The sequence below is a fragment of the Zerene cesonia genome, chromosome 5, assembly GCF_012273895.1.
Source record: "Zerene cesonia ecotype Mississippi chromosome 5, Zerene_cesonia_1.1, whole genome shotgun sequence".
NCBI lineage: Eukaryota > Metazoa > Arthropoda > Insecta > Lepidoptera > Pieridae > Zerene > Zerene cesonia.
The window spans coordinates 2,991,635-3,011,251 of NC_052106.1; the positions used below are offsets into that span (position 1 = coordinate 2,991,635).

The 19,617-nt window shown below is 32.3% G+C and overlaps 1 protein-coding gene across 1 annotated transcript in view; it reads right to left on the reverse strand.

The window, feature by feature from the left end:
* The window catches only part of LOC119839891 (MOXD1 homolog 1-like), a 58,612-nt gene extending 56,482 nt beyond the window's left edge, over nucleotides 1–2,130 (reverse strand). The window contains exon 1 of the mRNA XM_038366323.1: nucleotides 2,069–2,130. The gene's annotated coding sequence lies outside the window, so the exon portion shown is untranslated. The remainder of the gene's footprint in view (nucleotides 1–2,068) is intronic.
* Between the last annotated feature and the right edge of the window lie 17,487 nt (nucleotides 2,131–19,617).

Below are 19,617 nucleotides of genomic sequence, written 5' to 3' on the forward strand. Positions count from 1 at the left end.
CTTAAACTGTCTGGTTGTTCATTGTTATACGTTCTTATTCCCACAGCATTGCAATAAAATATGTTACCGTCTTTACATCCTTATTGTTAGTTTTTATTATTCGCGAAAGAAACGTAGATTCTAGATGGTGATAAGCGAATTACCTGTACCGGGACCGACGTAAGCGTCTATATAAAGACTTTACATCTAATTGGAATTCTAATTAACTAAATTTACCCATTAATGATACAATGACCCGCGCGAAATGTATCATCACTATCATAGGAAAATCTATGGACAAAGGTGCCGCTTTGGCAAATACTGTTCTAGTAATAGATGACAGTTACATCCGTTAGGATGTCCCCTGATATGAATGCCTCTTATTTTCAAGGGCTTCTATGTTGGATTTTGCGATAAGATTTCCATAAATGCCTTCATATCATGGACATTTAATAATATTCTATTTTTAACGTTACATTTTAGTGCTGTTAGTATTAGTCCATTAGGTTCTTTAATAGCTACACTCGAAGAGTAATATTAAAATATTTACAATATTTACAATAGTTAGGGTTATTTGTTAAACGAATGGTACAAATACCTAGGAGTTAAACCTTTTGTAATTCCAAGAAATATGCACGATATTACATATCTTAAAAATTTAAAAATACTACCTTTACATACTTTATTTATGCAATTGTGATATATTTGTGAGATTGTGACTTGTGTAGGGAATAATCTGTGAATAATCAACCGATTTTAATAACATATTTTACCAATGAGACATACAATTATAAAATATAGTATGGAAATGTTTATACGGTTTTCTTAACAATGTCATTTGCATCGTCCGCATTGGATCTCACACAATTCTTCTTTCAAATACGAATTTCGAATAAATTCAAACTGTTACAAAACAATATTTCTACGTATATCGTTTTCCCTATTATATCCAACGTGTGACTGTAGTGATCTGTCTGAGTCTAAAAGAACATGAGATAAGGCCGTGTATCCATCCGATAAAAGGCATGTCTAAACTTTGCAATTTATACGTCTGGGCCGTTAGGGTAGTTGGGGGGTCTTGTTTCGATTCGTCGTATTCCCATTGTTCAATTGTGCGTCTCTATGTAACACTAGCTTGTGCCAGCAGCTTCGCTCGCTTGGTCTAGAAAATATTTCGTGGAATAAACTTTCATCTCCTATAGGTAAACCTTTGGGAGTAGAATTCATCGAATCGTTTCTTAGCGGATGCCTACCCTCCTGGCTATCTGACATACCAAATTACAACCCCCAGTTAGTGGGGTTTGATACCTAGTATGTCATTTATAATTTTTATTAGAGTTAAAAACAACATAAAAAAAAGAAAATATAGTATTACCTATCTATTAATTATAATAAACCGTAACATATGAATAAAATCATCAAATCATCAATCAATCAGGTGTACCGAAGTCAACGAGATAGGTATTTACAAAGTATGCATATACGCCGGTCGGTACCTTCTTCCTTACAGCGTTACTGTAACAGGAGATTAATTAGATGTCTAGCTAGACTAAAGATTAGACTTTCTTTGGCACATGTCTGGGATCAATGGCCGGTTCATTGCGTTTGGGCTTGAAGTTTAATTTAATTCTGATTTATTGGTAAATATATGTATTAAAGGTTAATTATTTAGTGAATATAAATATGGAACGCCTCCTCGTATACAATACTGGTATGTGTCATATTATTATTATTTTTAAGTACATATTTAAACAATTATTTATGCGAAAATTATAGGTACATCTATATTATATTGTAACTAAAAAGGGTTTGTAACCTTCAATATTTTTTATATTGTAGCAATATTAAAATTTAATACTTATTTAAATAGAATAAGGTTAAAAACAAACAGGTAAACATGACTATTAGCATAAGCAACGGATTGCATGTACAATGAAAAATGGTAAACAATCTCATTAGACGTTTATTGTTAATTGCTACAGTTACAATATTCATTTTTACTTCTTATTTGATAATCCCATTGCACAAAACAAATCACAGCCGATGCCGGTTGTGCACCGTGCGAAAAAAAGACAAAAGAAATACTCACTTGCAAAATCGTTGCATTAATTGGCACGGTAATACAAATAGTGTTCTTATTAATTTATATTATTAATTAACTTATATCACGCACTTATTATGAACTCACGTAAATGAGATTCACTTGTTTATTTACGTTCTTCGAATTGACAGTTCGTTACGATGGCGCACAGAGCGCATGCGCGGTACGTTCGAATCGACGGTCGGCGCTAGACTGGCGAGTGGCGAGACTGAACAAAACGCTGAGCGCCAGTCGCCGAGCCGCGAATGGCGTACCTATTTAATTTTTCCCTTTTCGTTTTTGGAGTTATTGGTCAATTGGAAGTCGGAACATTTTCGTCACTATCCGTGTACATTGGCGTGCCGGTGAATGAGTCAGAAAGATAATCGATCCAAGAGCTCAGAGCACACGTGATAATCTGTAAACGTAATATGTAGGTAGTTAATTAAATAATATTGTTTGAAATTAATTTCAATAAGAAATTAAATACCCATTTACCTGAAATAAAAACGTTTTTTGCAGAGAAATTGTGAAACAATCATTTATATAATAAAAATTTTAACCGATTATAAAATTCTTGTTTGAAACTTGTACTTTCAAATTTTCTTGAAAAAAAATGTAAATAGCGATATATAAGAAACAGTTATTGTATGAGAAAAGGAAGGCTATCCTATTCCTACTAATATTATAAATGCGAGATTTGTAAGGATGTGTGTGTGTGTTTGTTGCTCTTTCACGCAAAAACTACAGAACCGATTGCAATGAAATTTGGTACGTAGACAGCTGGACAACTGGGATAACATATAGGCCAATTTTTATCCCTTAATTCCTACGGGATACGGACTTACGCGGGTAAAACCGGGGGCACAGCTAGTAGGCTATATACGTACCACGGGTGAAGCCGGGGCGGGCCGCTAGTAACAAATAAGAGACATTATTCAGGAACTAAAACATAAGTAGGTAGTTTTTCCTTTCTAAATTGTTTCAATAAATAAGTGATATTATTGAAAATAAAGTAATAATGATACGGAGTAGGTACATTAATACCAATATTTAATTAAGAAAGCGATTTATATTTCATCGCAAAGAAATATTATTATTTATTAATACGAATATCCACATTATTATCTGTGGTTTCAGTACCCATATTTTGAACTTAACGAACACCAATACACATTCTAGTCTGTATTGAAATATCAACCTTATCTCAATGAAGAGTAAGTTAATAATGTTTTAACAGTTCTTATGGCATATAATACAGTTCGTTCTTACGTATGGAGTTACTGCAAAGGTGTGGGGTAGCTCTTTTATTTTCAAACAGGATATCCTGGGCAGGGAACCATGCCAGCTTCCGAGCGTTCGGTTCATTAGGTGTTGCTATAAAAAACCTAGTCGGTAGCACGTGTGCTTACAAGTGGCTTAAAATAACTTGATATTTCATGACAAGGGGTGACGAAAGAACTCGAAAGATTATTAAACTATAATAAAGTGAGTGTATTAAAATAAAACATAGAATTATTTAATGCTACAAACGATGAAAATAAATAATTTTGGACCACAGGTTACATGCATAAATTATGAACGTTTAGAATTTAATTTGACATAAAAAAGTGAGCGAGTAAGTAAATAAATATTATTTCTTAACTTCAATTATAAAAACAGTTGCTCAGTAATTAACAATTAATTTAATAAGTAATAATAAAATTGTAGAATATCAAGACAATATTATGTCCCGTAGCATTATGTGCAATTATTGAATTAGACGTTCGATCCTGTATCATTAAAAGCAAAAGTAGTCCCAAAAATGTAATTTCTCCGTCAATTAGCGATGAAGAGCCCTCGAGTTAGATACAAGGGTCTATTTAAGAACAATAACAAGACAATAACAATTGCGCTTTCTTAAGCCGAGAACAAAGATCTCAAAGGACAAACCTTAGCCCACTCGAGACGTAATTATTGGACACACATTTTTTATGCCACCTCTTGACTCGTTGTTGTACTATTGAATGGCTTAAAATCATTGCAAAAAGAACCTCGGGTAATCTATACATCCTAGGGGGCGTCCATAAATCACGTGAGTTGTTTAAGGGTTCCCCCCTTAAAGGGGGTCTAGTAAAATCTTTCCAAATCTCAATTGGGGGAGAGGGGGGGGTTTTAATAAATATCACGTATTTTATTTTTTAACAGAAAACCGTGAAAAAATTCTGAAAAGTGTCTCACGTAATTTATGGACGCCCCCCTACTTATATAAGAAGCACGAAAGTTTTTAAAATGGATGGATCGATTATTTTTCCATTTCACATGCACATTAATAATATTTACAAACGATCAGATGCATTACTTTCCTGTACCTTCTATTAAATATTAAGTAATATTAATAGTAATAGTACCACTAATTGTTTTAAAACTAACAAAATACATCTGTCTTTTCATCATCAAACGATCTTGGATATTTTTCATATTACCTATGTGTTTACAAAAAATTGTTAAATTTCAAACAATATGTAATTCAACTAAAACATTTCTTTCCTTTGGCTACGCGGGCGAAGCTGCGAGCGGAAGGTTAGTTATAGTATATACATAATACTATAGGTACTATATTATAGTTATAACCAGGTCGTACCATATTCTTAAGATTGTAATATCACCTCAGTTCTCAACCCGCAATGCTAAGTGAATAGGGATAAGTATTGGTATATATTATTGTATTCATTGGTGATCTAATTCATCCGTATTCCGCAATTACCAATTAAGAATGAATGTTAGTGGACTACCTATTAGTTATATGATTTGAAATGTAGGTGAAACAGGCATTGATAAAACTACTAATTCAATCACGCTATCCCGAAATAACTGAATGTTTAGCCAATAATTCCCCAGATGACCAAGGGTGTAATAATATCACTTAAATATATCTACCTGGCCGCCATATTGTCAGTAACCCTCATTCATACAAAGTGTAGACCGGTGAGGTCAAAAGGGAATTCCTTAGAATTGCAGATACATTGAAAAAGATCCATCCCTGTCGTCTATTGTGGAGTAAATATTTATCAATAGAATTTAGTCTTACACATGGGAACGTTTCGATTTATATGCCCATATCTACCAGGTGAAATTGCACTTTGTTAAAACAACACTTGGTGTTTGAAAGAACTAGGCAAATATCCGTAATTATTGTTACGTAAGTAATGAATCTTCAAGATATTTATGAGATAAGATAAAATGTTAGTATCAAATCATGATTAAATATACGATTCGTTTCCAATGTGGCGTGTATGAGGTTATGATTTAAATGTTATGTACGTGCCCCAGAGGCAATATTATAAAAAGTATATTTACGTATGGAGTTCACATCTTTTTGTTTGATCCTGGGTCAATCCTGGCTGGACGAGCGGTTACATACTTAAATAGGCTCTTTGCGATTCAAAGAGTCAAATAATTGTTGTAGAACATCGCTCATCACTTACTATAAGGTGACGCAAGTTTTATTCCCAATTACAAAAAAAATAACTAAGCGGATGTCGGTGTCGGTACAGAGCGTCTGCTTTACTCAAAAAATCGTGCATCTAGTAGGCTTTACATGAAGAGAAGTTATAAATCTACGAAAAAAATCGTCCGAGTGCGTGTCTCAATACCACAGCATGGTGTGTGAACTGAGGTGTCACAGAAGCCATCTTTAGGCTCGTGTCACGCAATGAGTTGACAATAAGCAATAATTATATATAGATTCTAACAAATAACTAAAAAGCTCTTAAAATAAGAACTATTGATTAACAAATAACTGAAAAGCTATTATAATATGAATTATTGATTGTGAATAAAAATGACAAAGAAAATGTAATTTAAATGCATTCTAAAATATTTGGTTATAGAATTTCTGTTTATGAATTTGAAAATTGTACTATAATAATCAATGAAGTTCATTCGTTGCAGTGTACTTTTGTAAAAGATAAGTAGACCATATTCAAGTTCGTACAGTATTGAATACTGGTACAAAATATCTTTAAACCCTTAATTTCAGTGAAAACAACCTTTTTGTTAATATTTCCGCTTTTTATATTCACAACTTGGCCAATAACCTGTTACTTCCGGGGTTTTTTTGAAGAGTGCTTGAAATTTGTAAGTTCTAATTAATATAACAATAGAATAATAACAACCATAAATAACTCAGCAATGTCTGTATCCAATTGTTGTAAGAAACCTTTGTACAATAACCGTTATATACGAGAGTATAATCCGTATGTCCTAAGGAATAAGGATGGTTATTAAATACCCACATATAAAACTATAGTTCATCGCTGAGGGGTTTGTCGTACGTTTGCAAAGAAACAATGCATCAGTATACTTTAAAACAGTTATTTACGAGGTCTCCGTACGAGCATTAGTTTCGCGTGCAATTGCAATTTTATTTTTCCATTCTGAGCTTTACAATATTTATAGTAACATTCTCAGAATATTATAATAAACGAAATGCCATGAGCTGCGTTGCTGATGTAATTGCTTGTATTACTTACTTATTTTATAAAAGACAACTTAAATCCAAAACTACAATTTAAAAATTAAACTTATACATATATGTTTCTTTTAAACATAAATTGTAACGTAGGATAATAATTAATTATTTATTGACAAAAAAAGTACGCCTTATAGAAATGGGAGCAAAGTTGTTGTTGCGCTATTTTGTCATTTTATCTCCTAATTATTAGTTTAGCGATTAAAAAAACATTGCTCGTCTCTTACAAAGGCGCGCGTTTTTGGCCAATTTCAATTTTGTAAATATTCTAGTTTTTTATTTCGCTAGTAAAGTGTAATTGGTTGAATGTTTAAACTTTAAATAATACGGTTCACCAATAATATTAATTTATGTTTTATTCGGTATACAATAGAGTATCGTCATACCTAATAATCATGTTTCATCTACCTTTATTTCTTTTTATTGATAATAATTGGAATCTGATAAAGTTATATTATAAAATACTAATAATGTTATGGACACTATTATGATAATGAAAACGTATACTATACGCAGGGGCGCATAAATGATGGATTGGGGACGTAACTGCACTAGTTCATAATATTAGAGAGTATCGTAGATAGAGTATCGTACATAATATTAGAGACTAGTCAATAAGCAATTGCTCTTTAGGTAGCATGACTTACATAACCCGGACTTGGCTTCGACTTTTCATCAGAGGCCCCTCATGTGCGTAAACGCAGTTTTCCTATGAAAGAAAAAATTTCCAATGATATTGGTTGATAGAGGTATTCTTACATCCAAAAAGGTCCTGTAATATACTTTTCGAAACAACAAACTTTCCTCAAGCACAGTTAATTTCCTGAGCAATCTTCAAACTTGATAAGGACTTAGTGGAACTGTAAAAGTTTTATACGTCCACTTAAAGAATAAACATTCAAAGCGAATGTTGAAGTTTAGCTTTATCCCGTGTCTAGGTTTTGGCTGCTAATGATTATAATGCGGTAAAAGTAAACAAAATCACATAAACTGGTTTATATGCTGACTCTCAGTTTTACTATGGATTCCTGGAGCTAAGATACCCTATTTAATCAAAGGAGTTCAATAGACGCACTCACTCAATATATTTACTTTATAACATTATAAAAAAATGCAAACAGACGAACATAAAACATCCTCCTTTCCGTTTTTGGAAGTCAGTTAAAACACGCTTTTGCTCACGTAGTTTATAATTTACGGCACATTAAAAAAGAAAGACTAATGTATTGCATGCACTAGGACCTAGGTAAATAAAGCAATATTTTGTTACTATGGTCTACTGAGGATTAGCTCCGGAATCACAACCAAATAAATCTATCGCATACAAACATGAATACTAAAATAAATATCACAATCTACGTGATATTTATACAATGAAACTGAACAAAAGCTACAGACGAACTCTATTGAACTTCAAACATATATTTTCACTAAAATGTGATCACACACTTATGCCATGTAGAAATAAATTTCGTTCCGTTTTATTACTTCAATTCCCCGAATGTTTCCGATGAAACACACTCCACAAACTATACTTTTCAAGTCTGGGACGATGTAAGACGCCCCGTGAATAGGAACGAGGCTAGACAATCTTGAAATCAATAGTTGTTCGAAATCTATCGGTAGCAGCTTTTCTAGGAATAAAGCATTCTAGGGTCCGTTCCTGTCGAGAATTTTATTTGATTCAAGTGCTTGCAGGGTTCGTAACTAAATTCTAGTCCACTACCATACCACAGATAACGAAACTATAGTCCCTAATACCTATATTATGTAATATATTAGTAAGTTATAAAACGATAGTTTGTAAATGTTGTGCGCAACGAAATAATTTACACACTATAATATCCTGTCTGGAGCTAGTTACCTTATTTAGTACCTTTTACTATGTTGCAACTTCTCATTTCAATAGGAATTGCCTTTGACTACGCGGACAAAGCCGTGATAAAAAGCTAGTTTCAATATAAAATATTGTATTGTTTCTGGAGATGTGTTATATTATATTGAATAATTTCGATAGCCTAACTAAAATAATCAAATGAAAACGGAGATCAAGTTGAGAGAAAAGAAAATATAGACTGAAAATTCATGGAAAATTCTTTTTTAATTCTGAAACCTGCTTGGACTTATAATTATGTTCAATTCAGATCAATTTGGATTGAATTAATCAAATCTATGTGGAATCAAGATGCTACTAGAATATTGAGCAAAGTTTCATAAAAAGGTTTTTATTAAAAAAGTTTGTTATAACCTACGTAAAGAAAGTTAGTGAAATAACCTTGAGGGGAAAGCAACAATTTGCCTTACCAGTAATTTATGTAAAAGGAATATGTATTAACTAGTAGCTTTCTGACCGTGGCTTCGCTCGCATAAACATACGAAAACGGACATCACTGGGGTTTTTACCGCACATTTTCCATATCCGTGGAATTTCCGCTCTAAAAACTCCTTTCTAGAGTTACAAACTATCGTTATACCAAATTTCATCGAAATCAGTTATATCTCTACTTTGGATGTCTAAATTTTTTTTTCTTTTTTTTTATGATACAGTCGGCAATGGAGCTGGTGGGAAGCCTGATGGTAAGCGCTACCACCGCCCATGAACATTTGGAGTGGCATAAGGTTCATTGCAGACCTTACGCCTCTACAAATGGATTGCCGACTTTTCGGGAAGGGATTAAGAAAGGATTGGCGATAGGAATAAAGGAAAGGACTGGGAAGGGTAAGGAAAAGGATATGGGCCTCCGATCACATTTTAGTATACCTTTTTTTCGTAGTTAGCTAATCTTTTATGTCTTTATACTTTGTAATATAACTGAACAGAAAAAGACGTCAATGAATGGGCTTTATCTCTTTCTGTTTTTCATTCTGAAATTGTTATTGTAATGTTCTAGATTTGAGTAACACTAAATGGTGCATGGTTGAAATAAAATCTTTGCCAGAGCCGGGGACCGTTTCTTTTTCCTTACCCTTCCCAGTCCATTGCTTCTTTCCAGTCGTCAATTCTTTCCTTATTTCATTCCCTTTAAAAGCGCATTCTCACTACCTCTGCGAATGCTCATGGTCGGTGGTGATCGCTTACCTATAGGCGAACCATCAGCTCAGTTGCCTGCTTATGGCATAAAAAATAAGACTATGATATTATTACTTCGATATTTATATAACATAATATCTTCAGAATTTAACTTCGACCATTTTAACCGTTATTTCATTATTCTTTACATCCATGTTGCCATATCCATTAGGATATGGCTATCCAGTTTATTTACTAAATATTTGTTAAGAAAGACGTTTCAGTAAATAGAAATGTGTTTCACAGTTTGAGCCATTTGCGGTTACTAAGAGATGGTTTCAATACAAACGTGCATATATTTTCTAAAAATTAAATGGAGCTGTGTAAAATTAAAATAATAATAAATAATAAATCTTTACTCAGATAGATCTCAATGTATTGACAGAGTGTTGTGTCCCGATAGTCAATTAGGCGTCTTACATACACCTCCATGAATCATATAAACTATGGCAAACTAATAATTTGCGGATAAACTCGTAAAAATTAATACAAACCATATTAATATTTATCTACCACAAGTTTTCAATCCTTTTGGTTGGAAACTCAAATAACACGCCAGTAACAGTGAAATCTTCACTCATGTTTCAATAAATTATATATGACTAAACACCCTATACCTGAGTTTAAGTCAAGTAAGTTCAATATTCAATAAATGTAGTGAGTTCACTCTTGTGTTAGGTTACTTACCTTTGACGTTACCACAACCAATGTTTAATTAATGTCTCGATTCTAAGTTCCAAGATTCAAATATAAAACGAATATTCGCTGTCTACTACTATATTTGATTTCATTAAGAAATTGAAGGAATTGGAAGCTACGGAATCTGTACCTAATGGATTTCAAAAGTCACTTTATTTCTATAATTTTTTTTTTACATCTTCATTGCCTCGGATACGATGATATTACTATTAAATGCTTGATTCAAGCCAGTGTAGGTATTTGACTTATAAATCATTTCTTCGTAACTTTTAGAATACAATTATAATCTTTGAAAAGAAACATTTGCAATATAATGGTAATCATTAAACTATTGTGATTATTTTAATTGAGCCCAGAAACTATTACATATAGTTTAGGGGAAGAAAACAAGTAAGAACCGATGTTACTCAAATATTAATAGACAAAATTACAAAATGAATTATTTATTACTATTGTGATATTAACATAGGGTTTAATATAAACTCGTATCCTGTAACTCCCATCATAATAGTCATCAGAGAAGGTTTAAGTAGCTCGACAGTTGACAAAAACCGCAAGGTGACTAATGATAATACACCTAATTTAAACTATCAAATTGCTGCAAAGTTTAATTTACAAGCTCCCAAATTATAAACTCCGCTATAGGATGTGTAATTCGAATGTCGATTGGTGGCTGTGGGCTTATACACAGATTACATTTCTTTAATCGGATATACGAGTATAAATGTCTTATTTATAAACAAGACACATTCAAAATTAATAGACATACACCTTTAACTAAGGTTATTAACTGCGTTTTTATATTCTATAAATGCGCTTATTTCGCAACAAGTTAGTAAAACTATTAATTACTACAAATGAAGTAAAATTATCACAGCACAGATCCCCGAGAGAAATAAAAAAAAAACTAAACTCTCTTGTTTATTTGTCAACGAAAAAGGATCAGTGAAATAGACGAGAAATGCATCCATCCCATACTTAACAACACACGACTTCAATTCATAAACAGAAGTAGTTATAGTATGTAAATCTAGGTCAAAGATAATGTAATATGAGAGATTTATTTCAAAGTTTCTGATAAACAGAACGGTTTGGTTAAATATATTGACAGACATATTCTATCGTTAATTTTACATTTAGATCGTTTTCTGTACCTTTTCAGCAACCTTATAATAAACACATTTTAAATCTGACCGAAGGCAATTTAACGTATGAAACTCTGCATATTATCGAATATGTATTGGGTAGTACCAATATCGGCCACTGAATACATTCTACATAGTATAAAGGTGAATCTGAGCCATTATATTCGGTAACCAGCACAGCATCCGTTGCATTTAATATTTGGCTATATTTCAACGAGCCTCCGGATATTTAGGTTATTCACATTAACCTACAAATAATATAATATGTTCAGGTTTTTCTAGCATTTTTAAGCATATTGGACAAATTATAGATACAGAACGAAACAATGTTGACAGGACAATAGAAACAAAAGACGGCGTCTTTTGTTATTTCGCTAAATAAGAATTAAAATTGAATAATAGTATGAAATATTATTATTTTTATGTAAATTATAAATTCTGTGCCAATAGCAAGAACGTAATGTTTCATTAAACAGTGCCTCCTATTTTATAGACACCGCTTGCTCGGGGTGCAGAATAAAATAAAGGAGAGACAGTGACCTCTTTTGTTCGTTTATATTTTTTTCTTAACGTTATATTTTCTGGATATTAATAAATTAATAAAGATAAGTATACCATTATAAGCTAGATGTATTTAATGGTATATTTCGATAAAATTTTATAACCATATGCAAATTTGAATAGTTTCAGTATATTTATTTTGTATACAAACAACATGTAAATCTTCCAGGCTTACATCGACAAAATAACGCAATAACACTAAATCTCTTCAAAAAGGTTTTACACAGAGAACCTGCAAATAAAACCACACACACGCACGAGCAACCATTTTCCTTTTAAAAACCATATGTAGTTGTTTTAAATATAGTTATAAATATAAATATAGTTAAATATAGTTAATAATAGTATATCTTCCTATTTTAATAATAATTAATAAAACACTGTATCTTACATACATATTAATATAAATGTGATTAATTTGTTTCCTTGTATGGTTAAGTTTTGTTGTTTACTCATGAATTAAAAGGTCGTCAAAAATTACTTAGTGATTTTTATAAAAAAGGAAATTTATGAGAAAGGAAAAAGGATGCGGACCTTCTGCTCCCCGACTCACTGAACGAAACCCAGTAGTATGCTACTATTTCACGCCTACGTATGGTGGTCCTTTCACTGGTACTGGCAAGCTCGCCCAATTCGTGCCGAAGCGTGATCGACTCCCACATTCAAAATATTTTATTAGTTATGTTCTGCTTCTGTGTTATGTTCTGCTTCTGAGCTATTCTAAACTACGAGTTGTGATGAAACTAAATGCTGTACATTTATATTTTCATAACATCAGACAAACTAGCATTTGCAGTTTTAATCTATACCTAAAAAAATATTCTTTCTCCTTTTTAAAAGCCTTAAACTTTGGTCCTTAAATATAAACAGTGATCTAGAATCTAAATGTCGAGAGAAGCGATTTAATGTTTAAAAATATGAATACAATTTAGAATGGTTTACGAAAGGCTTAGATCTTTCTAATTTGCATTATTATTAGGCTGGCTTTATAAATGATTATAATATTATGCAGGTTAGCAGCCATTCCTCTTCATAAGTATAATAGTCTAGTACATTTATATATAGTCTAGTCTTCTCTAGTGAACTCTCCAGATGTGTATTAAACATACCTCATATCACGTTGGCTCTTAAAAGAGATCAGCACGTACGAATTTCGACAGAAAGGAAATGTCAAAATTAGTTGTCCATAAATTATATGAAAAAATGGAAATTTTACGTGTTCTAAATTTGAATAGAGCCTGTAGTTTTGAAACTATTAGCTTTGTGCAGAACTTCGCACGAACTAGATTTTGACTGTAAAAAAGTTTTATTGTTGCCCGTCCCTTGTATAGCTGAACATTCAACGCTCATCGTAGCGTTGAAAAAGGTTGGTCATATAATAGCGTACAAAGTTATCAAAGAAAAAAACTTATAATCTTTTGAACTAGTACAGAACGTACTATAAATTTTTTGGTAAACAAATTACTGCTGTTTTTAGTATACATATATTTTAAAACATATGAACCTATTTGAGCTGCATTGTTAGAAAAAGATAATATTAAAAGTAGGCCAGGACTTAAACTTCGAATAACGGAGAAACAGATAACAGCAGATATGAAGCCTCTGGCGCCCTATTATTGTAGAGATAAGGCTTGTGTAGTAGTTCCTAGAGTAACATAAATTAGGAAAGTTTTAATATTAAGTTTCCCTAAAAGCATTTTAGACGTTATACGGTTAAGAAAGGCAATCCTTCCCAAATCTCGTGTAGCTTAAAACGTGTGCTTTACACTGACAGACATAGTGCATCAAGCCTGCAATATCCAATTACGCTTCAAAGAGACCTTGTATCTCGTACGCGACTCCTTTCAAGTTCCACTGTATATTCTGACATCGAATTTTCAAACTTTTTAACGCTCACACAAAATACATACTTTATTTATCAGATGTAAACTCCAAGTTAACTAGAATATAAATAGCAACTCCCGAACATCCTTTGAAGTTGGAGCGCAAAAGTGAGCCAGAATTTACTTATTAGCTCGAAAATTTTACGGTACACGATTACGCAATTAATTTGCTATTTTTGTTTTTGTATGCGATAGAGGACGAGGTGGATCGCCCGGACCGTCGTCATGGCAACGGGGTGCGCTGTCGGCGCGCGCCGCATTTCAACGGCAGAAGTGACCCCGCCACCGCCGCGGATGCTGTGTCAAACCGTCCGTTACCCTTTTTTGACGTATCGAGAACAATTAGTGCGTCATGCTGCATAACCTCTGACAGCTAAGGTTATCCAGTGATATATAAGTGTCGATACAAATGTGTTTGTGTGTGATTGAATGTAATAGATTTGGAATGACACGGGGAGGGACAAATCTGTGACCGGGACAACTGCAGGGGAGGGGCGCTTTTCACGCTTGATATCATGCCTTTCGAACTGAGATCAGGTAAGCCTTAAAGAAACCGCTTAAGGATATGCGGAACCACAATTGCATGGATTGAATCGTAAATGTTGTGATGTTGTGAAATGATTTGTTCTCGAATATTCGTTATATTGTTGGCTCATTTTATCATAGTCAAGGTTGAATTGTAATTTTTTTTTTGTGAATAGCCTTGAGTATTACATAAACGGAAAAAAGCTCATTGGTGAAAGAGTCCCTCGCTAAAAGTTTTCTTCGTCTTGTTAAATATTTCTTTCTTACAGAATCTTCAAGCAAATTTATATAGGTACATAATTATAAGTATATAGCGAAAAAGCAATCTTCTCCTTTGCTTTTTAGTTGTTATCTCTTATAATGTATCTTAATATATCTATCTTATTATATTGGTATATAGTGTTTAATTTACCACTGTCAGACTAACACTGTCCTGTAAGGATGAATTAAAGGTTTCAACATTTCTTTTAAGATGTTCATTCTTTATGTTACATTTTGCTCTATTTGAGACAATGGCAGCGTTAAGTGGTTGTTAATTCCTTTCTGTTGTTTCAAGCTTTCTTACTGAAGCTTTGTGATATTGGTATAATTCATCCTCTAGTAGGACTGCTTCATGTTTATCTTTTATTCATTTTGATGACATACTGCTAAGCATAGTTTAGATATGGATAGAGAGATATTACATTACCACAAATGAATATGTTTTGTTTCACGATAAGATAACTATGTTTAAAAAAAAACTAAACCACCTTCAAAATTGTTGGAGTAAGATAAAATTTTAAAGGAGCCAACATGGGGGGCACCAGCTTTCAAATAATAAAAAAAATATATCAAGATCGCTTCACCCAGTAGAAAGTTCTTAGATAATAGCGACACAAAGTGCAGTCGCATTGATAAACTCCTCCTTTTTTGAAATTGTTTGAAGATATATCTTTTCGTTCGAAAAGTATAATATACATGCTTTCCATCTACCTAGAAGAATGGTTAATTATGTATGGCAAAAAGATAATTAAGTAGGATAAAAGGAAACAAATGCCTTAATACATCAACGTTAATACTGAATAATACAGTTTTTTACTTAACTGAAATAAGATTGTTCCACCGAGCTACTTCGCACCAAGTAAAGGTAAATTTTTAAAGACCCGCAGCGTACCGGCAGCGGCACGTATAGTCCTACAATGTAGAGAATTTCACAGAAGTTTTCATTGTATAACGTAGCAGTGCGATATTGTTTTATTAAAAATATTTTCAGTTTATTTTATAATGAAAAAATAAGACGGAATATAACAAGATGTCTGGAACATAATATGCGAATGTTCGTTACTCATGACGAGTAGAGGCTTCTCATTATTATAGAACTTGTTTTATGAAAATCGAAAATCAGAAACATTGGTGGTTTTTATTTGTTGTTGTTGTTCAGAGTAGGTTTTATATTAGATGGAAATTTATAGGATGCAAAATGATAAACACAAGAAAGGTTCTTAAAGAGAGAAAAACAACTCACGGGTGAAGCCGGGGAGGACCACTAGTTTTTAAATAAAATATATAACTTCACACATATGTAACTCCTTATTCATTATAATATTATGTGAGAGGTGTTCATAGTACACAGTCAAATGTATTAGAACATTCCTAAAGAACCTAGATGACCCTAAAGAAAAACTTATGAAAAGTGTATTTTTCTATTGTGCTAGGTGTATTATATACATTACAGAATAAATTTATTTATACTAGCTTTCCTCCCCGATATTTCCCCTGCGTAGTCAAAGAAATGGAGTGAGATTGCCAGTATAAAAACTATACTATGTCTTTTCTCAGGTCTTCAAATATCTTTGTGTCAAACTTCATCCAAATCGATCAATTGTTTTAGGAGTGAAAAAGAATCTGAATTACTTTCGAATTTATAATATTAGTAGGGATTGTTTGAAATGCTATAAATAAAAAGAGGATTTTGTAGCTAAATTTCATTTACATGTAATTAATTAATAAAATAAAAATATAATAATTTTACGTTATCCACTATTTTATGAAAATCGAGCTTATTTCTACATCTCCATCTTATTAATAGAAATAAAACTTATTGCACTTAGTGAAACTGCGAGTTGTTACTACGGAGTTTCAAAGGATGGGTACGAAATTAAATATTTAAACGTTTTCGCCAACTAATTGCGCTTTTTGTTCCATTTTCCTTGCTGAAGCGAGTAAACATTAAATTTTACTTACAAATTTTCTTCTCTATTTGTGCATATTTATTTATTATCTCTAGTATTTAGTCATATTCATCTTATATGCGTTTAAATAAATCACATAGATATTATAACATCTGACACGAATTCTAACTAGCATCTTCGAAGAGGCTAGCGGTTCGACGGAACACAGTGAGTTTGTTGTTAGGAATCCGACATAACCCACGTCCGCTTTCCGCGGGGCCGTGGGTATCTATGAAAAATTCACCACTGTAAAAAATAAAGAAAAGGTATTATAACATACTATATACCTAATCTTATTTATTTAGTAGGTTCAATTAAGTTTTAAATCAGATTAAGAAAGTTCTACGTTATTTATTAAAACACCTACTATTTACTTGCATCTTTTATTCATCAAAACTAAATTATAATTTCTTGTGACTTCACAACACAATTATGTGATATTTCTCCGGGAATGCATGTATAGATGGAATATACAATTGTGTACTCCACCACATCGCAGTATGGACGTATTTAGTAGATTTGGTACTACTATTACTACAACTACTGCCAACACTTATTTATAACTTTATTCACTATTTTTGTGTTTTAGTTAATTAAGTAGTACTAAACATATGAATAGTATCACACGAATTTATTAAAACGAATTATAAAGTACTCCCTGATAATATACTTTTTATAATTTTTTATGACTGTTTCATACATCGACGAGGGAAACATAAATATCACTGCCAATATGCAGCTGCTACAGTTCACAGCAGCTGATATTGGCCCGTAACTTCGAATCCCAATGTCGTGAGTTTGACCATCGAATTTTGTTTATTTTACCAGTGAGTTCTTACTTGTATGAATCTGGGTACATGACGTATGAAAAATATTTTACTACTAGTGCAAATTTCAGCAATTTCAGCTTCATATAATTAGTATAGATTGTAATTGAATCAGTACTTCTATTCGTAATTGCTCAGTCTAAGTGTAGCTTGTAGATAAATTAATATCTTGTGTTAAGCGGCTTTGAGTTCAAGAAAGTAATTAAAGGGCACTTGCTAAGTTTTCAGCAGTTTTTCTATTAAGATGTCTGGGTGGGATTATGTATTTTTATTCATAATACTTATAAAATACGGTTAAATATCTCTTTGCATTTTGTAATATAGCTTTCGTCGGCGTAGTCAAAGAGTCTAATCATAAAATCATATTGCTGCGTGGCGTTGTGAAAAAAGACAAGCATTTTCACAAAACGTATTATTATAACTAGCGGTCCGCCCCGGCTGCACCCTTGGTATCTTTTCTCTCTATCACCATGAACCTTCCTTGTGCCTTAACAAAAACATAAAAAAAAAATGACCAAATTGGTCGAGCAGTTACGCAGTTAAATACGCAACGCAACACTATTCTACAAAACGCTAACATTTAGCGTGAAGGCTAATAGATTGTTTGTCAAATGTACAGCAACTTCGCAAACGTTTTCTGTTCTCAAAAGTGCCACTTGTCTTACCATTTGTATGGCACTTAAGCATCTTCACTCTCCGTTTGATCGAATAAAAAAATAATGACACTTCTCTTCTAATTTATTCCTTCTCCCTCCAAAGTCGTTACGCGCGATCACGTGACGTATCACGTTATATCAATTCGATACATGCTCATTCTATTCTACAAAACGTTAACAGAGAGTCATTTATCTAAGTGGTTACTGGTGCCATAATGCTCTATATTAATCTATATTTAGGCTAATATTACTTTATAATGCAAGAGCGCGTTCAAACAAAAAAATATAACACTTTCGTCATAATATGAATAAGGATAAGTTATTCGTTTATCCTTATTGAAGCACAACAGGCACGACATTAAATCTTCATATTTAGTTTCGATCTATATTGGTATTCTTTATGAATGTTATAAATATTTTTAAGAATAGAAAAAAATCCATCATTAGACGGGATCTAAACCTGCGTCTTCCGCCTTCAAAAGCGCGGTGAAGTCTGAACAAGTGCTCACCCCTGATCACAATGGGTTCGCAGGTTCGAATATCGCCCCATGATCGGCTTTTTCTTATTCTTTAATTTTATTTAAATCAATCAATCTAGTTTTAGTGCACGAAAATAATCTAAAAGACTTCCTTTTTATCAGTCAGATCAATCTACGCAATGTGCAATATTTAAATAAATACTTTTATTATTGAAGATAAAGTGGATAGTATATTTGAAGGAATCTTTTTACCAGACCAATTTTGACAGTAGTTGGCAAGGGCTGACTCTCATGAATATGTATTACTTTCGATTCGCTTTATAAATCTAGAATTATTTGAAATATATTCCTTTTATAGATAGCTAAAACAAAGTAAATTCGGCGCAAATATATTTGACAATATTTGATTTTCTTATATATTGTTTTCTCTCGAAGCACTCGACTTTTTTATTGGAGTATGATAATATTATGGTAACCAAGTGTATTTATTGTCTTTTTTGATACGGTTTTAGTAGTTCAAGTTGACCTTTTTAAGAAGCTTGTGGTTATTCATTATTATATAATTCATTGGATGTTCAATAATAGAATGTGAAATTATTATTCAGGGCCGATTTTTCAATTTTTGGTTAAAGCTAATCCTTCCAATAAAGTATTACACAACTATATGAAATATATAATACAATATTCACAGAATCAATTTTTACCAAAGATTGAAAAATCGATCTATATAAGTAAACCGAACCGAAAGTTATGTATAATAGAATACAAGTAATAATAATAAATAATATAAAATTCTTACATAATAACTGTAGTGATACGCTTTAAAATTTTATCAATTGCGTGTTCTCATTTTCCTATTGTTCAAATTGCTTTCAAGATATTTCCATACGAATGCACACCAACTATTGGTTTTCATCGTTTCATTACATTTAGTTAGCACTCGATTGAAGCTCTATGGATAGCGAAAAAACTGAATTGTAACAGCTGAAT